A 27745-nucleotide genomic window follows, 5' to 3' on the forward strand; every position below is an offset into this window, starting at 1 on the left:
TGCTGGCTTTCAATTTGCGACACGAAGTTACAATAACCAGGTAATTAGCAGAGAATAATATTCATTTCCATGAATCAATTACCATACTTTCACGGAATAGCTATAAACAACGTCTAATTTGCTGCTATTCATTACTCAAAAAAGGGGAAAATGGAGTGGAAGAAAGGAGAAATATAGGAAGTTTCCATTCCACTTTGCAACCCCAATCCACATTAGCTGGATATGTCTATCGATCGATTTTCACCCCTTCATAAACTTACTACAAGCAAACACACTATTCGTGTGTTGTAAAGTAAGCGAAAAGAATGGGAGCAAAACACAAGTAACAATAGTTTCCTCTCTCAATTCTCGACACGGTACACGTTAAGTGGATAACCAATGTCTAGCCAATTTCTTCGATCGATTTCTATTCTTTCATAAAACAATTACATTGTTCCAATTAAAACGGACTATAGAAGAGAAAGATGTACAGTAATAAGAGCTCCTTTTTATTAGTTTTCAACGCGAATCTCAATTACCCAGATAACGTCTGAGGATGAATATTCAATTTATACTTTCGATTATCTATTAACTCTGTTGTAGTGGTAATATATGTTAGCCTAGCTGAAGAATTTCATTTTTTCCATCAATTCTATTTCAATTCGAAGTTGGCAGACAATCGATCATCCAACGCATCGCTAAAGCGACATCCAACAATGACCTGTCGGTCGTCTGTACTGTACCCAATAGATTGCGGATTTTTATGTATTTTTGAGAAATTTAACGGTGCAAAAGTGTATAAAATCCACATAATGAACGAAACTATATAAAGCATCCAAAATATTGTACTATTTAGTGGGTAAAAAAATTTCTATTGAGATTCTACTCGACTCGTGTGCATAAAAATATGAATTCGCATAAATATTTATTTTCTACAGTCTCCAATTTCCTTATTTTTCTATTCCTCCTTTCTTCCTTTTCTCTTGCAGTGATTTTTCATATTTCGCGATTGTGAACAATGGTTTTCTCTATTTTTATCTGCTCCTTATATTATTTATTATTTATCGACACTTTTGTTCAAAGACCTTAGGACGTCACCTATTTCTGATTGTTATGTTACTGTTATGTTACTCGGACATAATGTTTTCCAATGTTGGAGGAAATATAACAACTGTCCTAAGATTTTGGAACGAAGGCGTATTTTTTTTACTACTTTAATTATTATTTATTTACCTATTTAATTTTTTTTAGAATTTATTTACTCGTTATGTTCATTTTCTTCAATAAGACAACCTCCAAGGTTCACTCTCTCAATCTTCAGCTTCTACGATGATATAATAATCGATCGACATAGAATTACGAGGTACGAGAAAGCTGGATTCTTGTACGGAAAAGACACCGCGGAACAGCAGAAAAAAGAAACCGTGTACTTTTCCCGTGGAGAGAGAAGTACAAAGGGGGAGTGAAAAGAGGTGGAGAAACCAGGAGGGAGAGACAGAAGAGCCATAGAGGGAAACTCGTCGATATTCCGCGACTTTATCGGTCTGCGGAATAATTCATGAAAGAGGGCGGATAGTGCCAATTATAAAATAACGAAGCCGCCGTAGTGGCGTGGAAGAGACTATAGGAACAAGAGAAGAGTCGACGAAGATCGACAATGGATCATAATATGGGAAAGACGAAGAAAGAGGAGAAAGAAGGACGTCGAAAGTGAACGAAGAAAGAAAAGGTGAACAAGGGTTGAAGAGGACGGAGAAAGCATACGCAAGGGTGCGAGAGGATGCAAGAAAGAGAAGGTAAGAGACAACGGGTGCACTGTATGTATGTAAAGAGAAAAGAATGGAGTTGGTTAGGAATTGCTCGGAAAGAGAGAAAGGCAGTCGTTGGGATCGTTTTGCTGTCTTGATTGTGAGTATTGTTTCAGAAGGGTTGTTCCGTGTTGGTTGCGGGCATAAAACGTAGAAATTTGTTCTGATTGCGGAAACGCAAGTCTAGCAGATCCTCTTACTTATTATTGTTAAATATTATTATTATCATTTATTTGTATTATTATAGTTAAAAAATTAGTAAGAAAATAGGAGTTAGACATTAGAACTACCACACCAAATTGACTGGTTTGACAATTTTATTTTAAAATTCCTACTCGATGTTATATGTTTTCCGCAATGATGTAATGACTTTCGCAACGATAACTAAAAGAATAATATAATGAATTTTATTCTGTTTCTTGTGTGTTCAAACTCAAAATAATTTTGTATCAAGACTATTTATACAAATACCAGCCAAAATGATGGTAGTTGTCAAAGTGTAAAAGGATTCTGCAATCTCTTTATCAAACCCCAATTAACCATTTTCCTCGTTTTCTACAACTTCCCACACGTTTTTAAAATTTCTACCGCGCATCATTCGATATGATGATATTAGTTATCAGGAAAATTTCGGATCGATCGCTAGATCGCTACATGCTAACACTAGAAATACCACACCAGTGAAAATGACTGGTTCTATAATTTTGTAAATGTGTCAACCCTCGTTTAGGGATCATTTTCGCAGATGGATTAATAATACCAAAAATGTACCACATAACATGGGAGTAATAAATCAATAAATATAAAAACATTCTATTATTATTAGGCATTTTTTAAAGACCAGTCATTTTGGCTGGTTTTGGTAGAAATAGCTTCGTGTTAACTATCGGCAGTTCTAGCGTTAAACATTATTATTATCATTTATTTGTATTATTATAGTTGAAAAATTAGTCGGAATATAGGAGTTTAATATCGAATTGCTATGAAAAATGATATCGAATGAACGTGATCAGAATGTATGGAAACTCAAATGTAATTGTAAATTACAAAATATTGAAATTTGATAATTTATAAGCACGAATCTCTCGAAATGAAATTTCAGTGATAAAAGAGATACTTTTTTTCTATGAAACTGATATATTTAATATTCCAATAATCTGGGGGATCGACAATTAACTGCTTTGCATCAATTTTTCTTTCCATAATAAAAAGCTTTAATTCGATCCACTAAAAGAAGGAATAAAAAATAGATGAAATTGCCGCAGTTCACAATTGGGAAATAAGAAAAACCAGCTTGAGAGAGAAGGAAGCAAGGGAGGTGGAAAAACAAGAAGTACGAGTGAGAAGGGCAGAAAAAAAGCGGTACAAAGTATCCCTTTGTCGATGCTCTTGGAAAGAACTGAAGTGCCCGTTGCCCCCTACGAAACACCCCGTTTTCTCTCTCTTTCTCTTGATTATCCCCTCGTTCGTTATAGAACAGTGGCGTATTTTAATTCGTAACACCCAGCTCTTCTCTCGCGTTAACGGGGCATTCTCCTACGAACATTGCAAAATTTAACAATTTTCATGAATTTTGTTCAAACCGATGGTCTAACTTTATAATCCTTTTTGTAGCTTATTTAGCTACTTTATCATACGTAAGAATTTTTTATACAGCTTTAATTAACTGTTTCTTGGTTTTATCTCGTCCACAATAAACGCGTGTTTGGAATACACTGATGAAGGATCTTCTTGATTCTTTTATTTTAATCCACTCTGAAAGTTTAAATACGCGTTTACTGCAGGCAAGATAAAACCAAAGAACGATTAATTAGAACTGTATAAATTGAGAATTTAAAGAATTATTAAGAATTGTTATGCATGATGAAAAAAATAACTGGTACCAGAAACATTATAAGACGCACCATCATCTTAAAACAAAATTCACAAAAGTTGTGAAATTTTGCAACATTCACAGGAGACTGCCTCCTTAAAGGAGAAGAACAGAGACAAAATTCCGCGCAGCAGAAAAAAAGATTGAAAAAGGGAAAAAATTGTAAAAAGGAAAAACGGCAAAGAGTGTCCACCACCGGTTTCAGGGTTACGATGACCCTCTGACGCGACTAGCAATTTCGTACGTCACTCGCAGAAGCTTCACCCCTGTCGTGTCTGGTCCAAAGAGAGAAAGAGAAAGAGAAAGAGAGAGACACTCGCTTCTCTTTCTCTTTTTCTACGGCTGTCTTCGTCTACCAGGAATTTTACCGGCTTTAATTAAACTTTAATTCAGTTCGTTCCAGCTGTCGTACTAAAAATAGTAACCAAGGGGATGGTGGCCTGTCCGACGACGCGATCGCGAGAGCACCGTCTCATAAGTTTTATGGGGTTGATCAACGATCACGATCCTCGATCTGAAACGAAACCTTGGATAGTTTCTTGTTTGGAAATTGGAATTAGCTTTCGGGATTGACGACCAAGCCTCGTCAGGATGGGTTCGGATATTTCTTCTCGCCAGTTTAATTGCTTCTGCAGTGGTTTATGCGTGGGGATGGTGGACCTCGTGATTAGGCAATATAAGAAAGGTTTTCCACGAAGCTTCAAATTGGTCATTTTTCATGAAGAGGCATTGGAAGATTTTGAAGGTAAAATATCAGACTGTAGTATACGAGATTTTACTAAACGATTCATATTTCGGAATAAATTGAACAGCAGCAACAGTAACGATGTAACGAAAGCTGTGAACACGAATCAGCTTTATCTACATAATCTCTTCTGGATCCACCTTTCAAGGCGGTATGAGAAATTGCCAGCGTTACGTTTTGATCCACGACGACCACTTCCCCGACTTCGAACGTCACTTGCAGAGAATCATTTTATCCCTTCTAAGCCTGTCACAGCGGGGGTTCCTTCATCCATACGGAATTTTTGGGCTTTAATTAAAATTCGGTACGCGACACGCTAAAATGTACGTTTTCACCCTGGCATTGCTCGCCGCGAAACGACAAATGGAAAGTTTCGTCAAAAATGTCAATTCGACGTTCCCGTTTCATTTTTTGTTTTACCATATTTTGCATCTTTGTTTATTAATAGAAGGAGAATAATGCACATGTATTTTTTGAACAGGATTTTCTCTTTAGATAAAGACCTAGGATATATCGTTGTTTCTTCGTCATTCTCATTTACGCTTCTTTCAATGATATATATTTTTATTTCAAAAAATTTTTCAAAAAATGTAGATATTTTAGTGTATAAAATATTTGTATAAAATACTGAATTTATAAAAATCAATGTACTGCAATGATTAATATATTAGTACAATACATTAAGCGATTAAATCATCCAACAAGTTAGTATTTTATTGACACTGAAATGAACCGTCGGATGAAAATGATTTGTTAACTAATTAAGAAATATTAATATTTTTGCGAACATATCTAACGCCAAGCTTTCAAATGATGATGGTTTTGTGCAATTTTAAGATTCTATTTGTGAATTCATCTTTTGTTTCAATTTTTAGTTCTACCTTCATCTTTCTCAATATTTTCCTCATTTTTTAAATTTATTGCGATTATTTATATCCAATGTATGATAATATTCATGTGTTTTGGGTCACGTTACCAGTATAGATTTCTATTAAATTGTTTTTTTTTAACATCTATTACAATTTGTAGATCAGTTTTTCTGTAACTGGTAGAGAAATTATTTAAAATTATAATTATAATTTTAAATAAATAAATAATTTTAAATGCGCATACCCTTTTCTTCAGTGATTGTTGTGAAAGTATACGAAGAAATATACTTAAGAGAACCAAACAAAATGCTATTACTGCTATGCCATTACGTTCATTCCAGATAGCATAAAAAATTCTTTGGAGTGTAGAGAAGTTCGTTCACAATAAAATCTGCAGGTCAGAAAAGTCACAACAAGCCAAGGCAAAATAAAGTACAACGTTCCGGCGACGGTTGATTTTCCGCTGAGTAATTAACGACCATTAACTCGCCGTTCCTTAGCCACGGCCAAGCGAAAGATCGCGCGAGCGGATAATTAAATTTTTTTTTTTACATATAACAATTTAACATTGTTGTATGTAAATTGTTAATCTTTCTATGTACCTTGCGCCTTTTACGGCAGATTAACGAGCGCACACCCCCTAGGAGCCGGAAGATCGCGCGTAAGTATGCTGTTTCGTGCCTTCGCGAACAAATTTCCGCGTCTTTTCACGCTTCGACGCTGACGAAACGCCACGTGCCGGAGTCGATGAGAAATTTCACACTGAAACCCCCTCATTTTTCTCGATCTTTTGTCACGTAGAAAAGCACGGCTATAATTGATAATATTCAATCTATTTTATCTCGATAACGATAAGAATGAGAGAAGATATTCTAAATTATATTAAGCAGTCAAATGGAAAATAAAATGAGAGAATTTTTAAGGAATTTTCCTAAGTTCTTCAGTGACAGAGTTTTTGCTTTATGAATTTTGCAAATTGAAAGAGTAGAATGTAATATGATAAGAAAATATGCTTGTTTGTGATATTTCTGTGATTTTGTGCGATAGATGATAACAAAATTATTACTGACAATAATACAACATTGTATTTAATTTACTCTGTACTTCTATAAGAAGTATGATTACTATGTTAATTATTGATCTGAAGTCTAATATTTATCTTCCGAATGGAATTATGTAATTTTTCTTTTATTACTATTACGATGAAAATGAATCATCTCGCGTGCATTTTGGGCTCATCATTAACGAGGAATTAATTAAATGCATCATTAGTCGGAGCAGTTAATCGATTTATTATTTTCCAGGAAAATCTACTTTTATCTGTTTGAATTCAGAAGGATTAATTAATTTGCAAATAATATCAAAATCATTAATAACAGATAATGTAATAATAATAATACGTAACAAAAACAGGCAATACTAATATTCATACTAAAATTAATTTCCAAATTGTGACAGAACAATGATATTAATATTCATCTGATAACGTTGATATTTGTATAATAATATATCACAAATGATAAAACTAAAAAAATAATAACATAGCAAATATTTAAGTAAAATTATAGAACTATTCAAGCAATAATTGTTTAATAACAGAGGAATAAAAAATACTCAGATAAAATGTTCAAATTAGATGTTTATTATGTTTTTTATCTTAATATTCGTTAATTCTTTTAAGGAGAAATATGTTGTACAGAAAAAATATACAGGGCGTTTTCTTCATCAAAAAAATTGTGTCAAAATGAAGTTGGTTGGTTAAAAACGACGAATATATGAACATGATATAATCATGAACTTTCCCCACAAAATTATTTCTCTTCTATTTTTCACGGTTATCTCAATTCTTCAATATTTCTTTTATAATTTCTTTTATAATTAATGTGCTTCTTGTGTTATGTATCGAAAATTAAACAATGTTTGTTCATAAACGAATAAACAAATAACTAAAATTCTAGTTTTTACATTTTCCATAATCTATTTCAGCATTTTTTCTATTTTATCATTCTTTTCCTTTGCATCAAAAGATTTTATCTTAAATTCCAATTCGTGAAAATAAAATTAGTTTCTTACAAAACTAAACCTACATTGAATAAACCGATTCTTATTAGTTGGATCTTTCAATTCCGACTGTTTCAGATTCTCAAAGAATAAAAGAATGGTGGTTGGGCTTGGATGAGAAGAGACTGCCTTAAGAATCGAGCAGGGACGTCCAAGGTCTCCCCTTTATTTTCCTCTACAACTGAATCACATGTTGCGACCGATAATTTTGTTTGCTACGTATTTTCCTGTCGTTGTGGAATTAAAGATTCTACAGAAGGCTTTCCGTAGAAACGATAGAGCTGAGGGGGTTGCTTTACAGACGAAGATCAAAAGGGAACGAAACGAAATTGGGGAAAAATATAGTAGAAATACTGGCTTTCAACGGGCCAATGGAGTTGCCTGCGTTTAGGGGAGCGAAATAAAATTTTTAGCGTAGAGTTTCTGCTTTTTATCGAGTCCAATGTTCGCCTTTGCTTTCAGGATATCGGAGTGCATTTATTCGATTCAGGATTATCGAAACGTTTAAACGTTTCAGCGTATAGATTCGAATAGTATTAAATAAAGTTACATTTACGATTATTTAAAAAATAAATAATAATAAAACATATGAATTAGTTATAGAATTATAACAGTCGTCTACTCTATCTTCGTGAAAGTATTTTTATTTTATCGCTTATCTTTCAAATATCCTCTCGACCACCGTCATAAATCCTCAACTATAGTCCTCGAACCATTTCAAACAAAACCTTCAACGGCCATCTCTCAGCATCCAAAAAAATTTCAAATTTCCAATCCGACCTCAATCTCCGTATTTTAATAAAACTCGTTAAAACAAACAAAATTGTCGCTTCCCCGTGGTGTTTCGATAAAAAAAGAAAAGAGAAGTAACAGAGAAAAAAACCCGTGGAAAAACCGAATCGGACAAACAGAAGTAAAGGAAACAAGAATCGTGTCACGTTCCACCCCCTTTCCACGGGTTCACGCTGGTTGTTTACCTCGGCAAACGTTCGACCCCCAGCTCGGGTGTTTTCCTTTCCGTCGAATCGACGAATGACAACGAAATTCACCGAGGAACAATACTTACTTTCCTGTGCAGGCCGATTCGGCCAGACGTGCTCGCTCGCGCGTGAAAGAAACCGAGGGGGTTGAAGCCGAGCAACCGATGAACTTCTGTTTTAAATCGAAATCGAGGCAAGTGGCAGGGGTAGCTTCTTTCCGAAGGAGCAAGGAACGCTTTCAACGGTCCCGATGGGGTGGTGAAGGTTTTAAATAAAGCGCAGCCTCATGAACAAGACGAGGGAACCAAGGGTTGGGGGAAGAAAATGAAGATGCACCGCGAGACAATTAGTCGTTCCGTATTTGCGCTGGATGTTTTGCTCGAAGAATTTATTTAGAGGGACGAAAGCACCCTTTAACGGAGGTTTTTAAATTGATGTGTAATGTTTTGAAGCTGGGGTTGGGTCGAGGGAGAGACTTCGAGGGTTTTGACGTGGAAGAAATTCTTTTTTAAAGCAAAATATTGGTTAAGTATCTTGAGGTAGAAGATAGTTTTTAGAGGGTGGTTGGAAAGGTTTGAATCGATTGGATTATGAATGGATTGAAATAATAGTATTATAGGTGAATTGGCTTTCTGACATTTTTTTAAATTTACTGTATACGTTATTATTAGAAAAATAGTGGGCGATATTTATAAAGACGATGGGGAAATTTCGTGTAGAAAAATATTCAAATTATGAACAATTTAACTTCGCGTTGGAAATACAACAGGAGCTCGATGAAACAACTAACGAACCTTCCACATTTTATGTTTCTCTTCGTGGGACTTGAAAGCATCAGAATATTGTTTTCATAATACAGTATTTAAAAAGAAGATGTTTTATATTCGAATTTGTGTTTATAGAATTGGGTTAAAAAATTAAAACCAATTTAATTTTGCACTAGAAATATACTACTAATTCAATGAATCAGCTTTCTCTCTATTTTTCTCATATTTCATATTTTCTTCGCGATGGAGTTTGAAAAGCCAAATATTGTCTTCATAATGCAGCTTTAAAAAAAAAAGGTGTTTCTATATTCAGATTTATTTTTAGAACCGAGTTGAACACCGGAGTCGAACAAGTTTCGATATGAGATAAGAATATTTCTCTAAGATGAAAAATTTTTTAAAGAAGCGTTCTGAAATCTTTATTATTACGATAGGTGATAAAAGTTTTAAGAATGGACAATATTCACAGCACAGAAAGAAATTTTAGATTCTTCCATTACGGTGGAATATTTTACAGAGGAACAGATCAAACTTTGAAATTGGTTCGCTAGGATTCCGGTGAGAATTTCTGGGTTACTGGGAAGTTTCTCAATAAAAAGTTCTTGAATGGATTTTTTAAGGTGGCGTATCTTTTGAACAAGCGCTATAAGACTGGAAATTCTTTCCGTAAGTTATCGAATAAAACATGAACGATAGATGACTTCGATTTAACAGATTTAGTTGAACGCAAAAGGAGGGAACGTTTTATTTGAAACTCTTTAAATATGTATGTATAAGTTTTAAGATGACATGGTTCCTCTGAAAAAGGGGTATTAAGCGTAAAGATTGTTTTCAGAAGTTCTGAGACGAGATTTGGAAAATGAAAGGATTTGAAAGCAATTTTTGCCTCGCAGAAAAACCAGTAGTTTCATAATGGAAGAGTTTTGAATAGCTTATTCAAAGTGACATGCATTTTGAAGGATTACTTGGAAGTAGGAAATTGTTTTTCTAAGCTTTTCAAGCGAGTTTGTAGACTGCAAATGTTTTATGTAACGATTCACTGAAAAGCGAATATATTTTTATACAGATATTTTAAATAAATTGTAACATATTTCCATGTACATAAACTTTATATACTATACATATTATACTTATTGTTTTACACATCGTTATATTATACAATCTTCTAGCAAGATTTTATTAAATCATATAATATAATTCATATAATACTATATTTATTTGTTTGCTTAGAAAAATGTTAGTAAGAGATAAGAAGAAACAAGTTATACATTGTTATTATTTTAAAAAATACTGAATATTTGATTTTCGTGTTATTTTGAACCGTGAGATCTCCCTGAACACATTTGTACCATGAATTACGAACCATTCTGTATATAATATATTTATTTAATGAAAGTGTATGTAAAGTATGTGTACGTGTAAAAATGCATATTTCTACTCAGCAATCGATTTTTCTGTTTATCTTTCCGATCAAAATTTAAATCGTGCGGCATGTGAACTAGCTTTAAAAAACGAAAAGAGTTGTTGAAAAATATTGTAACGTTCAATGGATGTAGCAAAACGAATAAAAAGGGTAATGACATGGGTTCAGCTTTGAAGGGAAAAAAAAAGATTTACGTACTTACATACATAGCCACGATCCACGCGTGTACCGTGCATAAGTGGTTTCGTTATCTAACAGGTGGAAAGACCTGGCGGCTGCAATTAAGGCGCCAAAGCAGGTTAATTGAGGGAGTGTAGGAGTCCGGTAGCCGGTTACACGCCCCCGGAGAACAACCACTAATTTTCTAATTAAAGGAACCTCACCGGGGCCCCGTCGAAATTCTATGCGAACGTTTCCATATCGTAACGTTATAATTTATTTCTGACATTTCCATTATGGAAAAAGAATCTATTCCCATTGATCATACCTCTTTTGTATGTAGTATAATTAATAACAATTTATGTATAATAAGCATGTCAAATACAGCATGATCAAAGCTTTTTTCTAAAATAAAGGTATGTAGCTAATGTTATTTCACTAAAATTATTCAAATAATGTTATCTTTATATAACGTGATACAAGTTTTAATTTGGCAAACCCGTGAATAAAAAGAGTTCGGTTTTAATAGAAAAATTAGTATGTCTACGACGATTAAAATACATCAATATACGAACTAAAAATTCGAAAATTTCATTCAGAATCTCTTAGATAAATATGAAATGTAGATAATTCTGTAAGTACATACATACTTGCTTTATTTCTACAAAAATACTTTTTTAGTTCACACAAGCGTTTACAATGAAAACCACTTATTGTCGTACAATTTTTCCACTACACTCTTATGAAACCATTCAATTCTCGTACAATTTACTGGAAGTTGTCCATGACATTAAAAACAAGTTTGTTGTCACAGAAGCCAGTAATATTGTGTGTTTATACATCTCGAATTTTCTTTAGAATTATCCATATTTTTATACAGCTATGCAATATTCGCAGAATTTTCTGCAAGCTCTCCATGATATTAAGAATAATTTAAAAACTCGCTACGTTTTATCAGAGATGGCCAGGCAATCGGCTGTGAAACGCAGAAATAACGATCGGAGGCTGTGGTTGCGAGGGGGTTGATACTTGCACGGGGACGGAAGCGGCGTAACGGAGCCTCAAAAGACGGTTAATTGGGGGAGCACGCACGGGTTGCAACGGGGTGCACGAACTCTCCGTTAGCTCGAGAACCGGTCAGATCCTGACCTGGACATCAAAGCCAGCAGCTTAAAGCGACGTATCCGTTCGCCTGCAGCGGGCTTAAGGGGTGAATTTCACCCCTGTGTTGCGACGCCATGGATATCCTAGCAGCCCGACCCTGCTAGCAGACTGAACGTGTTCAGGAAATCGGGGATGGAGGAAACAGATACCTGATTGTGGACAATCCCGAAGGTATTTAGTCGATCCAGTCATTGGAAATATATTTGGAAGAAACTCTTTAGGGCGTGCCACGGTGTTTGCGGTTTTGGTGATTAGAGGCACGTGAAATGTGAAATCGATGGATATTACTGGAATTATTTACAGCGGAAGATTGTAACGGTTAAGGTAGTTTTACAGCTTTGTGATAGTAGTGCATTTAATCTTAGTTTTTGTTATTAAGCATTGGCATCGTTTAATCAAATACTAAATTTAATATTATTTATTTAATATTATTTAATAATTATTGATAATTTATCGTTTGTCGAGTTTGTAGGAGTTTGTAAAATTTAAAATGAAAATTAAAATTAAATTAAAAATAAAATTAAAATTAAAATTGTTTCGTCCAGCGATTATGTTTTAATCATACTCTTAAATTGTACAAACTTTAGTGTAATGAAAAGATGATATATTTATAAAATATATTATAATATATTTATAGAAATATAATATATGATATTCGTCATATACATTATTGAGAAAACTGTGTTTAATAGCTGCTGTATAGTGGAGGTAGTATGATAAGATCAGAATACACGTTCTATTTTAAACTTAGATATTTATATAAGATTTATCCATGGCATACTGTTTCATAATGAACTTTCTGATAGATACGAGCAACCCAACTACTAAAAAGTACAAAGAAAATCCTTATAAACTCGTTTGCGATTTTATATTACCCCTTTTTCTATACTTAGGCGGTATATTGCGTATTTGAAATAAAAATGCAGCCATCAACAATAGAAGTACCAACTGTGTATAATCAAAATGAAGACTCGTGTCTTTTCATCGTAATTTCATAGATTTAGAAGCATTCATAGATTTATATATTTAAAAATTTATTTCATAGATTTATGAAGATTTTAACGATTTTTGGTTAAACATAGTCTTTTATAATAACTTTACACATCTGTAAGTATGTACAGATTTATAAATTTACAAATTTATTTCATACATCTACGGAGATTTGAATGATCTTTCACTAAGTAGATACACGATGAAAGTTTTGCTTTTTACCTTGCGTTATTTTATATTTTCTTATATTATCTTTCACTTTGATCCCTCTGATAGAAATTCTATACTTACTAATAGCTTCGGTATTAAAAATAAATTCCATCTTCCTCCTGACAAAGTCTCGAACCAAGTCACTTAATGATCGAACTCATCATCATTCACGATAATAATCTTTTACACATAAAACGTTCATTTCCTACGTAAAATGTCTCTTAACGACCAGGTAGTAGCTCATTAATAACCGTGTTATGTATTATTCAAAAATCGAACCGCCTTTCACCGCTCATTCGAGCCGTGCGTTGTCGTCTGGATGGGTTATCGGCGCTGATAAGTGTTGGCCAGGTGTACACGCGAGCCCCAACGGTGAAAATCGCAATCGAGACATTAAAACGAGCCGATCTCGTTGACCCTTTTATCGCGGTCGCGATCGCCAGACTGCGTGCACACTACTGCACACACCTTGCTGGAAAATATTTCCCCTCTCGTTTCACTCGTTGGGAAACTCGTTTATCGATATCGCAACGTACCACGCGTGATTTTTTCTCGATCGATCGTCAACTTTTTTCCCAAATCGATTCTCGAAGGGCCGGTTGGTGAACGACCAGTAGTTGATAAAGAGCATTGTACGAAAAGAAACGGTGACGCGGTGTTCGGTTAAGCGTGAAATTAGGTCGATATGCATTTGAATAATCGCGTGGAACGAGTACATGGTACAGTATATTAAAAGCTCTTGATACGATGATTCGATGAGATGTAGTTTGCGATGAAAGACTTTTCAAGCGTTCCTTTTATGCCTGAGAAATTTGCATTTATTTTTCATCGCATTTCTTTAAAATATATCTCTAATATTTCTCTAAAATATTATTATTCTATATTATTGAATTATTTTATATTATTAACAGTTCTCGATACGACCGTTTCGCGGAATCGAGTTTCTAGTGAAAGGATTTTTCTGGGTTTTTGTTTCGTGTGAATTGATGGATTTTGTGAATCGGCGATCTCATAAAAGACGATCATTTCAGGATAACAGGCAATCGGTTATAGGAGGAATAAAGAAATTTATTATCTGTTAATTAATTCCTTTGGTAGGCTTTGTTTTAACGGGAAATAAATATTACATATTGTTTTGGCTTCAATTCTGAATAAATTCTTCTTGAGTTTAAATTGCCACTTCGTTAATATTAGTTTGAATAGTTGAATTATTATAATATATGAATAGTTAAATAATAGTTGAATAGTTGTCCTTCTAAGACAGAATGTCTTTTTGAGTGAGGAGAATTCTTACTTATTAATTACTGGTAATAAAGATACTTTTTTCTCCAACGTTTCTATGAAGAAAGTATAACGCAGTAAAATTATAATTGGTTTTATAAAATAAGAAGATGCTTAACATTTAGTCAGTTAATAACGTTTTAAAGAACGCTATTGTATACACTGTACGTATAATATGATAAGACACAAAGGGGTTAATATTACTATTTTATATTATTTCGTATCGTTTCATATTATTTTATATCGTCCTGTTATTATTATCATTTCACATTATTTTCTAGAACTATTTCTCTAGAAAAATTTTTTGTAGCAATATCTTCCTGTCATTATTTACTTCGGATGATAAACGTTTTAATTTCCATTAAGTTAAAAAGACTTTATTACCTTCATCCAATTTCCTGATTATTTGCTACTACGTTCCCACTCCTGAAGAAACCACTATTACTCAGGAGATTTTCCCGTACTCTACATTTCTTATCTTACATAACGAAAGCCTCATTCCACCTTAAAACACAAGAACACTGTATCAAACATTTTCTGTTGCTACTTTCTCACCCTTATTATTCACCCCTAGAGAAATGACTCGAACCTTATCTGAAATACTCTTTATACCGTATATTTCTTCTTATCTTACGCGATGAGAATTTCATTCTACTTTGAAACACGAAGGTATTTACTATGTGAAAAGAATTTTCTTACTACTTTACACATTTTTGTTTATAAAATTCGTTATCGAGTTGCTCGACAAATTTTCCAGTTCTCGCTCTATTTTGTTTATTTGTATAATGGTAACTTGATTGTATTTAAAAGAATGAAAACATCCATTTTGCGGTACAATAATTAATAAATTCTTCGCTAGGTACATTACCTCACACGCTAGAATACCTTCTTTATTCTATTGAAAAAGATTCAAGACTTTAATTCGATTTTTATTGTCAGCCAGAAATACTCTTTGTATTATCCTTCTTATCCATTCATTTTATCCTTTCTTATCCTTACAATCTAGCGTGAAAAACACAGTTGTATCCTCACCTGAGAAATCCTCTCTACTACGAAACCATCCATCCAGTTTCATCATCCTCCTAACTCAACCGTATTTCAAAATCGAAACACCCATGGCTGCCCCTGTTTCTTCCTGTGTACATTCTACGTTACAATTTCGCTATATAATCCAAACAACAAAACAATCGTGGACCATCAGCTCCCAAAAGGAGAGACAGTGGATCTTGATTTTCGTACAACAAGCGGGAACCAAGCACGTCCATCGTATTTGTTTCTCCCTATTCCATTTTCAACGTACTCGAAATCCTTCCGGGATACCCGGCCAAATCCTCGGTTCGTGTTCCGCGGCTCGTTCCTTGGATATACGCGGCGTGTTTCTCGTCGAGGACGCGCGTTTAGGTAGATCAGCGAGTTAGACGCAGGGGACACGTAGCAGTTCAAGGCGGTTACGTGAGACGAGGTGGAATCGCGACGATATCCTCGAGATCTCGTCATTTCCAGAACACCTGGTCGCCTTTATATGTTTGTAACAGCGTACGAGTGTTACCCCAGCTCAACAATAAAGCAAGATTCCTCTGTTTCTACGAATTCATCGCTGTGTTCAATGTTTCGTCGTATTTCCGAGGTATCGTCTCAATTATGTAGAATTACTTGAGCTTTGTTTCAAAGTAAAACAGGATTCCCCTGTTTCTATAGATCGATCTCTCTTTTCATTGTTTTATTGTGTTTGACGAGTGTCGCTTAAATTATGTCGAATATTTTGAGAAATTAGCTTAAGCTATAGATTTAACACTTTGACTGCCACGCTGGTCATATGATTGGCCACGGTTTCTCCTGTGACACCATGGTGGTCATTGGTGAAGCGCTTGAACTTCTTATATAATTATAAAAATTGTATGAAAATTGACAGTTAGGGCATTTTGAATATAACCGATAAATAGAAGATACTTTGAAACAAAAAGTGCCCCATTGAACAATTAAACATTTTTATTAGAACATTAATAAAACAAAATGAGAACAAATCTTGCATCTAACGGTGCACTGTGTTTGCATCCATATGTTTGAGGGGTAATCTACGAATATTATTATAAACACATCTTAGAAAATAATCGTAAATGCTACTTTATAATTATATAATGTATTATATAAAATATATTTTAATTATACATAATAATTATATAATGTATTATATAAAATATATAAATAATTATATAATTTATAATTATATATTATGAAGTTAAAAGTATGCACATATCTTCCTATTATATATACAAAGAGCAAATACCGTTTACTAATATCTTCTACACATTTCAACAATATAATCTGCACGTTTTGCTTACAACTACATAACGAATGCGAATGGTTTGTTGAAATAAACGAAGCCTTGTTATAATATGTCGCTATCAATTGTTACCAAGGCGCCACGGTGGTCACCCGTGACCACAAACAAGATAAACGGTCCATCGGGGAAGAATGTTGTCTTACATGATCAATTTATTATTATTTTGCCATTATATGCTTTGAATAATAAAAATACTCCCGTGGCGTTCTGAGCGAAGCATGTGATTTCGGCGTGGCAGTCAAAGTAGAATAAAATTTAATAAAGTAAAGTTAGATGGTTTGAAATGTTTTTAAGCAGACACGTACACTGAAAAACATCAAATACTATTCAAGTACTTTTGTTACTCTATGTTAAATGTATAATCATCCATACAAGTCTCCGTACACACAATCTGTAAATTATAAGGAATTATAACGGACAAGTTTTCTAGGTGACTGCATTATGTCTCGCTAAATATCGATCTTCTAGATTACCATATTTATAACACGCTATATTTACCCGAACATGAGTAAGCTAAAACATACCCTAAGAGACCAGCAGAATTTCGATACGCCAGCAGAAGATGGTATAACCTAAAATAATCATCGCACTGCGAGCGACAGCAATGAGAAAGTTCTTTATTTAGTTCTCATTGGGAACGCCTCGACGCGCTTGGGTGACACGGATTGGATTCTTTAGAGCCACCCCTCTATGAACAAGTCTGAAAACTTGATCGTGCTTTTCTCCACAGTTTGGGGTGACGAGTGATTCTTTGTAGCTACGGGCTTGTCCCTGCGGTTATGTCGCAAAATGCGGGCCTTTCCCCATTAAAGCTTCCTACTGCTCCCTATTTCCCCATTCCCTCTCCACTCGCTTTGCCTTTCACCTTTCTTTGCTTCTGGCTCTTGCGGCAGCCACACGCGTTGTCCGTGAAACGAGGAGGACCACGCAGATCGATTGCGTGCTTTCGAGAACCGATTCACGATGGAATCAAAAGAGCGATACCACCGTGTCGTTTTAATATTCGTCAAATGAAAGAATGTAACGCGCGCATAGTGTATACGTGTGCTTGTATTCGTTCGAACGATTCCATATGAATTTCTTTTTCCTTTTTTACCGTCCAATTTTTACCAATTTCTCTGTAATAATTGCGTTTTTTATTTTTTTTATTCTGTTTTTAAATTTTGATGGAAAATATTGAATTTATAAATGAATTCTTTCTACTTTATTATGATCATGGAGCCACGATTGGGTTTTATAAGACGAACAAATTATTTTCCATATCTGTGTAAGTATCGTATTTTAGGGGAATCTGTTCATTTCTTTCACTGGATTTCCTTAACTTTTATTTTCGCTTGTGGTAGGGTAGATATGTTGTATAGCAACAAAGCGTCGTATAATCGCAGTTCGTTCATGAAACCAATACATGGGAAACCAATACAGGAAGAATCGAAGGTTCGAGTAGAAACTGTGAACGCAACGGGAAAGGAGATTTCTTGGTGAAAGAGGAGGATCCTTCGACCACTTCGAGATCTACTGCCGAGAAAAGAAAAGTTGGCAACATATTCTCGACCTGTTGTCCCGAGAATTAGAAAGACAGACAAAGGTGTATCCTCTGTTTGCGCCGCGGCTCTGAAACTCTGTGGATCCTCGTGTCAGCCCCGTGGGCTAAGAAGGGAATCACGAGCTTGAGGAAGAGAAACGTAGAAAGAGACAGAACATGGAGCGGGAAAAGCGGAACAGCGTAAAACGTGGAAAAGCCCGTTAGATTGAGTTTCAAGTTGTATGCCAACAAAACTCGGCTCCGTCCTGCCTCTTTCGCCGGGACGAGACCTCTTATTTGCCTTCAGAAACGTAATTACAAGTCGTGTTTCGCTGTTGGAGAGCTATGAGCCCAGCCAGACCCAGGCGTTATTTCCTCGGTCAAGATTTATATATGTACATGGCTTCATGACGCGAATAGCAAGCAGTTCGTTCGTCTGTGGAGTAAAAGTGTTTAAAATTATTTATTTACTTATTACAGTAGGCGTATATAAACATGTAAGCAGTCTCTGAGAATAATTATACAGGGTGCCCGCACTGGTCATGATCAACCGATTAGGGGATGAATCTATTATATATGTAAAAATAATAAAAAAGAAAAAATTTGAAAATCTATCACGTAGAATAACTTGCTGACGATTATTTATTTCTTTTCATGAATTCTGGAACTAGCCGTGTTCAAGTATACTTGAATGTTCCATTCTACATTTTCGACTTATTTTTGCGCGTACAATCACTCCGGCTGTCAATTGTTATGTCTACTGTTATACGAGACACGTTGTATGTATTTGTTAGTTATTAACCCTCAAAGACTATCGTAGATGGTGAAATTTATCCAATGAATTTTTATAATATGAGAGAGTTATCTTTCTCGATATTTCTGTCAATATTGTATCCTAAAGAAATTTGTACCCTTTTTATGAACCACGATTTTCCAATGAAAAGGCTAACAAAGTTAAACAAGTGAAATGAAATGCCTTTATCGCTATTCTATATCAAATGGAGAGTGGAAAAATTACTGTTTGCAGTGGTTACATACTATGGATACTGTGGATACATACCACGTGGAACCAATTGAAATACTTTTGATTCAAAACTAAATCACACTCGTGATTTTTATCAAACACTTTTTATAAAATGCTTTGTGAAAATAGAACTGGCGAACCTCAGCTGAATTATCCATTAACCTTTAATTTCATTATTTCTTAGTTGTCCGGTTGGTTTATAATTGCTGATCAAATATTTGCTAAATGAAAATTAAATTAAATTAAATTCCACTTTGGAATGTACGATTAATTTATTATCATTGAAACATAACAATCTGACGCGTTAAAAGTTTTAATTATTTTCTATTAAGAATCGAAATCTTGCATGTTTGAAGCATAATAACTTCCATAATGATAGCAAAATTAATTAACATCTAGCAGTCAAGCCTGAATACATCAGTGGATGTTAATCGACTGACTTTCGAGTAACTTCCACTGCTAAAGTCTAATTGGTTCTTTACCTAAACGGAATTGCTTCTTAATCAAGAAACGAAGTAACTTGCCTCATCCTTTACACCCTTCAAATTTAGATCGGCTCCTTTATCCACTTGTTAATAAAGTTTCGCGACGTGCGCTTTCAGCATCGTTACCTTAAGCTTTCAATCTCACCTTCAGCGAAACTAGTGCTCACAACATCCATTACAGCATCTTATGAGAACACTAAACGATTTAAGTACGTATACATTTTACAGGATTTTCTTGAACAAAACAAGTACGTTATTATAAATATAACAACATTATACAAAATATCATACGAAAAAGGTTCTAAATCTTACCAAAGGTATTAGCCTGAAGGTCTATTCCTTTAATACTTTAACCTATATATCCCTTCTACCAAAAGTATATATATGTTTTTTTTATAGTTTATTTGTCCTGAAGGACATTTGGTAAAGTGTTATATCTCATTGGTAATAAAAAAAAAATAAAATAAAAATAAATATAGCATGTGGGTGGCTACCCCCAGCGGGTAAGTTATATCTTTTATGAGGTCTATTGGGTGTTTCCTTTTTAGTCTTCTTGCGATGTTTGTTATGTTGCTCGTTCGTATATATATTTTGCATCATATGGGTGTGCGAGTACAACTTTTTTAATACGTACGAAATAATTTAATAATTTACAAAATCAATCCTTTGTAAACTCTTTCAAACATCCCAAACAATAACTCTGGCAGACTAAACAAGGTATTGGCCTAAAGGTGTATTTCTTTAATACTTTAACCTACATATCCCTTCTACCAAAAGTACATATATTTTGTATCATATGGGTGTGCAAGTACAACTTTTTTAATACGTACGAAATAATTTAAATAATTTACAAAATCAATCCTTTGTAAGCTCTTTCAAACATCCCAAACAATAACTCTGGCAGACTAAACCCTCTTTTATATTTATCTGATTTATCTGAGAAAAATATAAATAGTAGGCAAAAATGTTTCAGACAAACATCGCACGATATCTAGAGGGATATACTATGTGTCTATTCTTTCGGTTTTGCGATGGTCCTGTAACATCCCTCGAGCATTACATTAAAATATTCAAACGAGAATCTACATTTTTCATTACATATTCAATGTGAGTAGTATTCAATGTAGTAACTGACAATGGAAAACTGCGATTTTGTCTGATATTTGAGCGCTGCGAATTTAACCGGATAAAGCGTATAATTTCTGAATGCAAAAGCCTAGCTTCGTAACGAAGGCTGTCATTATCCGTTGAACGACGGGTAACATAGGCGTGGAAAGTTCGCGGCTACCATGATAACGAGTCACGTGGCATTGTTTCCCCAAACAGGCTGCCCTTTTCTGTTGTACGTGTCGCGTTTATATTTGCTTTTCGGGGGGAGCAGAAAATTTCCTGCGTAAAACGAGACGTTGCCAAGCCATAGCCAGCCTGAAACTCAATCTAACGAGCCTCCTTTGCCATCCACAACGGTCCTTCTCCCCTTATTCGAAGCTTCTTATCCTCCCTGCATTCTTCTCTCTTTCTTCTCCCTTTATTACCCTCAGGCGCTACGAGAATCTCAGTTTCGCGCATACGAGGAGACGGTGTGCAGCGACTTGAAAAGCCGTCCTCTGTCCCCGAGATTTTTCGAGGGGTCGACGCGCAAACCGTTCTCTTTCTTCCTTTTCTTCCGGCCGTGCCATCTGCTAGCCGTTTCCGCGAGCGAGAATAATCTTCTGCTCGAAGGTAGAAAAGCGTTCTACGCGCGAAACATTGTCCTGGAAAAGTTCTACTCCCATTGGTTTTCCATCGAACAAGTGCAGGGTCTGTCGTTCTATTTCGACGACGGAGAATTCAATTTTGAAGAAATCGCTGGAACTGTTATGGGATTCGCGATCGTGATACCTCGGATTCCTTTAATTTCGCTGCTTTATCCTGTAAATGTTCGGTTCTCTGAGGTTTTTAGGGTTTCTTGGTCGTGAGATGTGGCTTTTGCGGCATTGGGTATGTGAAACTGATACGCAGCAGTGATTTTCTATTCTTCAATCTGCCGTGATATTGAAACGTTGTTAATACTATTTAATAAGAATTACTTAATTGAAGTTTTTAACATAGTTACGCTTTTTATCTAACGGTATTCAAAATACGTTTTATGATGTTAATTAAACTTGTACCGATAGACTATTAAAAGCTATAAACATCATTAAGCTATATTAACGATCGGCTACATTACGATTAAATTTAGATAAATTTAAATAAACGATTATATCCATCATTTGGTACTAGTAGATTAACGATGCGTACTATTGACTTGCAGTGACTAAAAAAAATACTTGCACAACGTTGTATTTATTACAAAATTTACATGCTGATTAATTATTTTCAGGCGTATTCAATTTTATCAATGTACATGTAATTTCTCCAGAACCACTGAATTTATATCCTTTGCTATTTGCATGCGTTTCATTAAATATGAGGTGGATAGTAGTGGTAGTTGTGGTGATATTGCTACTGGCTGTAGAGACCGAGATGTCGCTGCTGGGGTACTGCTGCTTTTCTTTTCATTTTTGTATCGTGGAAGAAAAATCGGATTGCGGTCGCCAGAATTTGAAAACTCGGGTCCCGAACGTTCGTAACCTAAGGAGCTAACCACTACGCTACCGTCGACCCACGCTAGTTAGTGTCGCGTGTCGCTACAAATAGTACTACATCACTGTTTCTACTACTGCTAGCTCATCAACGCAATGTAACCAACAAGTAGGCTAAAAGACTGATAAAATTCATTCCAATCCATTAGAGATAATAGCAAATGTTTTAAAGAACAATAAAAAATGGTATCAAACAGAGAAGACAATGAACCTAAATTAGCTAAAAAATTCAAACAAAATAGGGAACCCCTTAGTTTCTGATCGACCCTCGTACATTTGCCAAAATGTGTATATACATCCGCCTCCGTCTCATTGTAATCTGGCGTCCACGTCCCCGGAAACCGTATCAGCCAGTCGACTTCCGTTCTGTAGCAGGCAACTGCACGAAGAAGCTTCGGTCAGATTGAGTTTCAAGTTTTATGCCAACAAAACTCAGCCTCCATCGTTTCGTTCCGCGATGGAGAGTCTCTACTTGCCAGGGGCAACGGGTCAGGGGCGTATCCACGATACCAGCGACGGGGGTGAGCAGGGGAGGTTGCAGTTGCCCGAGGGCTGGCTGATCGCAATACTGTCCAAAGCTCGTTCACGCGTGCTCCACCGGGAGTTCCGTTTCCAGTTTTCTATTCGCGTTGCTCGTTCCACGCTTCTTATCGTCGTTCCATCTGAACTTTTCTTTCTTTCGCTATTGTTTCTCTTCGAGGCGCTTTCCACGCTTCCATTTTTCCTTCTGCACTTCTCAGCGTGCTTGCCGATTCGAATCTCGCGGCGCAGCTCTAGCGACTCCGCTTGATCAATCGACCGGAGTTCTAGCGATGAAAACGAGCCTCTTCCCTTAACGAGCTCTCGAGGGCCTCCTCCGAGCATCGACGCTGCAGAGGGGTGGCTTGTGGCGAGGTTGATCGATTCTCAGATCGGGAGAGTCTAAATGAATCTCTGAGTAGACGATGCATGTTTATGCAAATCCATATTTTTATTCATATTAATGAATCGCTTTACGTATACAGACATACAAAGGTATTGAAGTACTTATAGACACCTTTTATGAATATATTAGGTTGTTCAAAAAGTTTATGAGGAAATAATAAACATACAATGCTTTTTGTTTTATATTATTTTGTCGAATTACGTACGGTTCATTTTGTTCTGTTGAGATAAACACCGCGACATTTCATAGACTTGGTTTCACGTTTGTATGAAGGTGCACTGTTGTAAAACATACGTAAGACACTTTCCGGACAACCTACTATTATGTTATGTTATTATGGTTGTATATATTATGTTTATATATGAAACATATGCGACGTATCCACAAGAATTTTTCATGAATGTGTCCAGACATCTTCGTGTATCGCTGTATATACGAAAAAGGAAAATATTTTTTTATTTTTTATTTGGAAGTTTACAATCAATTCTCATTGAGAATTACAAGTAAATTCTGACGTGGTACTATAACGGGAATAATAAATGATTATAATGTCTTAATTATTAATGATTAATTAAATGATTGTAATGTCTTCTTAGCCTACGGATCTGATCTGTCGTGTCACGTAATTGAGTAAATAGTGGATTTTGATGATTGTTAATTCTTATGTTATATCCTTTACTGAATTTGAATATTTCTTCTTTAACTGTAGGTATTTTAAGGAAAATATATAGAAGAATAAAACGTGCGACAGGTACGTTCAAGCTAGATAGGTCATCGAATAGATCCTACGATACGTCCTTCATATATCAACACATTCATAAACTACTAACCATTCCTTGTTGTAAGTATCAGAACAAACCACCATGAAAAGAACACAATCTTATCCAAACAACCTTCCTCCACCCATCATTCGACTTGCAAAATGCGTCAATCTCTCTTCATCTAGATCCCCAAATTAATCCACCCCCGGGTGCATCGATCTTTAATGCACCCTTCGAATTCGCGACTCGTATCCAGTTAAAGCGCTATAATCGCGGCGACGCGGCTCGGAATAAATTGCCAGACAAACAGAACCGTCTTTTTCGAGGCAAGGCACAGGGAAAAAAGGCGAGGGGGTGAGATTTTTCGAGCGAACGACCACCGGGGATTAGCTGGGAAGAATAAACAGGGTCGCGTGGCATGGATATCGTTACTCCCATCGGCTGGTAGTCAGCTTGGTTCCGCGCCGATGACGCGTATTAAAAATCCTCGATACTCACGCTACTCGCCTATGGACAAATGGGGTAGCAGCTTTTTCATTAGGTCGATTTTCCTTGTCCTGAACAAATATTTCGAAGGCGTGGTTGAAAGCATGGTAAATATTATAGATTGACTAAGAGTTTTTAATGTTGAAGCTTACGTAGACGGTGCTCTTGTTAAGTAATTATATCGTCAGTTTGTTATTAGCTTAATTCAGCCTGTTTATAATCGAATCCAGTTATAAATGTGTTTTTAATTTTAATATTTTTTCATTATATCGGGATATTCAGGTATGTATAATATTTATAAAAAACAGAGATATAAATTGTCAAGATAAATGACATAATTATGGAAAACATGGAAACACACGATGACGTTTGACTAGAGTTATATTAAACATCATATGTATACTTTCTCAAATGCTATGAAATATTTCAGATTTGATATCGAGGAAGTGATCTTCCAGAGCCAGAACGTTGAAATTGAATTTTTTAATTTACAGAAAGTTTACTTTTCTTAACTCTCCGTCGTCAGTATGGGTCGTCGACGTCCTGACGAAATCTCCGAAACTCTGGAGGTGTCAGACTCCGTCGTTCCCGCACCTAAAAAAAACCTATTCTTACGAGGCGTTGACAGCCCAAACACTGTTAGCTTCGTCCAATTTAATTCGGAATATTACGAAGGAAAAATGAGCACTGTGTCTTCCGCGACTCATATTGCCGCTCACGTTAGTCTTTTGATAAATAAATTCATTTTTTATGCATAATTTTTTTATTTCAATATATATACTAATCTCTTGGCAAGTATGATTTCTATGTTTCTCATGCAGTAGCAAGTACAAGATGCGGAGCCTTTTCTTTTCAACACGTGTCTTATGTCATTTTATAATAATAAATAGTCCACTCAAAAATCCTGCAAATTTAGGTCTGAAAATAATTATAGTTTTCTGGAGGCTGGAAGATCTTTTTATATTTTTTCAAAAGATCATAGCGTTATGGGCAAAACACTACAATAAATTTTTTTATATATTTGTTTATTACGAAACTGTGTACCTTTAAACAAATTCCCATCTCTTCATGACTTTCTGTCAAATGTCTATTTTTATTACAAAAAGGTTTAAACATTCGGCTGAAGGATCATTTGTATAGTAAATTAGGGACTATAATAAGTACCTCAGAATTTTTGTAGACTTTTTTAAAATCCAGAACAATAAAAAATCAGACCAGGAACTGAAAGACCAATACTACCGACCGCTTTAGTGAAAAACAATATTGCCGGAGAAGAATGAATTATGTCACTTCTCTAATAAACTGACGGTATATATGACGCTTTGTTTATGCAAACTTAAAGTTTCTACAAGGATTTCGGGGGATACATGGACCATGCACGTGACTAGTTAACGATCAATCTCGTTGGGTCACATTGTGTAAACACAACAGTTTAAGTTAGTTCTGAGTTGGATTACTTCATTTTAAAGCAGACCATTGACTGTGTAAATATTATAAAATAAGTTTACTTTCAAATTATTGGAATAATAATTATTCCAAATAAATCCATATGCGACTGGATATTTATTTATTTATTATATTAGGCGAATAAACTCTTATTTTCATCCGTTATCTGTTATGCAAATAAAATGTTGTTCAATTCTGCGACAAATTAATGCATCACCAAATAAACAACCTTCCCTCGAATACCACCACGTTACCGTTGAAATATTGGTTCCCATGTGTAATTTCAATACGAATCTCTACGAAAATTCAGATTCTTCGACTAGAAGAGAGAGAAATTCCCTCGAAAATCGAACAGACGACAGAGGCAGGGGTGTCCCCGCGTCACAAAGGGGCAAAAGTGTGTTTCCGCGCGTGTTCAACGACGCCGAAGTGAATGTCAAGGAAATGGACGGCGACGAGCGGGCAGAAAAGGCGAAATAAAAGATGCCGGTCGTTGGAGAGAGGCTGAGAATATAGGAGAGAAACGCCGAGCACCCTAATATCGAGCAGGCCAAGAAGCAGCCGGCCAAAGAGAGCTGCAAAGAGAGCGAAAAATGGAGAGGGGGAGGGGGGAGAGAAAAGGATAAAAGAAAAAAAATGCTAATACCTGTCCTCTATCGCGGTATGGAAAGGTATTCAAAGGAACTTTTATGGATTTCCCATCGTTGGTTTTCTCTATATATATTTTCTCTTCCCCGGTTCATTTTCCAGTTAAACGTAGCGTCGTCCCTGCTCCAATATTAGGTATTTCATGTAATTATGGATGCTTCGACGTAGATGAGTTATCGAAGAGATTTATGGAGATTGGAAATTTTTATGACCTCATCGCTCAGCTAAAATTTCGATCTCTTCTGTACCGTTTAATGTGAACCGATTTTGGAAGATAACTTTTTCTATTCTTCTATGTAATCATTCCTGAAATTATTCGTTACACGAAAAAATATTTTAAATAAAATTTTCACCGTGTTTTGAGATTTCATGAGAATAAATTTGCATCGCTCTTCTGAGATTGTGAAGAACATTTATCTTTGTAAATAGAGATATACCTATGTGAGATGAGATACGTACAATAGCAAGAAACAATGCCAATAGTCAAAAGTATATTGTTATGCATCGATTCCATTGTTTCTACGTTATGAAGGAACATATCAAAATTTAATATTTGTTATAGCGGCCCATGGCCGTAAAGAAAGTTCCAGAGTTTAAACGTATGTGTTAGCCACATGACCTACGAAACGACGTCCGAGACCAGGACATCGTAAAAGAATAAACCCTGGGTCTTACAAAAAGCGCAAGTGCCTTCGACAAGAAGAAAAACTGTTTCCCTACCCAGGAAGAAAATTTTCTCTTTCGGGGACCTCGCCATCCTATATAAAGGGAAACGAGGAAAAGTTCGCAAGAATCACAGAGAGACAGAGCGTCTCGAGTGATCAGTGAAGTTGAGTCGATGGCGAATACGCGAAGAACAGTATGAGTACGGCCCAGGTAAGGCACACTAACAAGATTGTCAAGGTCTTGCTCGTATTATTAATAAATTCATTGTTAAATCAATCGGCGGAGTATTTCCTTGGCATCCTACGCGTCTTACCACCTTATTCTCATGTTAATGATGTTGATGAAAATATCAAATAAATTATTGTTCAAATATACGCATTACACACACTATTCAATGTAAATTGAAACGTACAGTAAACCAAAGCATTAAATAATAATATAAATATATGCAATTCAATTGATGTAGGAATTTTTATAAATAGAAGCTTAAAAAAATTCAAACATT

The 27745-nt window shown here is 35.4% G+C and overlaps 1 protein-coding gene and 1 long non-coding RNA gene across 4 annotated transcripts in view; one reads left to right on the forward strand and one right to left on the reverse strand.

The window, feature by feature from the left end:
* The window catches only part of LOC132914061 (uncharacterized), a 102192-nt gene extending 97269 nt beyond the window's left edge, over nucleotides 1-4923 (forward strand). For both annotated transcript variants that reach the window (XR_009659505.1, XR_009659506.1), the window contains exons 2-3: nucleotides 1231-1775; nucleotides 4054-4923. This is a non-coding gene — a long non-coding RNA (uncharacterized LOC132914061). The remainder of the gene's footprint in view (nucleotides 1-1230; nucleotides 1776-4053) is intronic.
* The window catches only part of LOC132914055 (tyrosine-protein kinase transmembrane receptor Ror), a 356038-nt gene that overhangs the window by 88812 nt on the left and 239481 nt on the right, over nucleotides 1-27745 (reverse strand). The gene's annotated exons all lie outside the window — the stretch shown is intronic.

This window comes from Bombus pascuorum, chromosome 14, assembly GCF_905332965.1.
Source record: "Bombus pascuorum chromosome 14, iyBomPasc1.1, whole genome shotgun sequence".
NCBI classification, from domain to species: Eukaryota; Metazoa; Arthropoda; class Insecta; order Hymenoptera; family Apidae; genus Bombus; species Bombus pascuorum.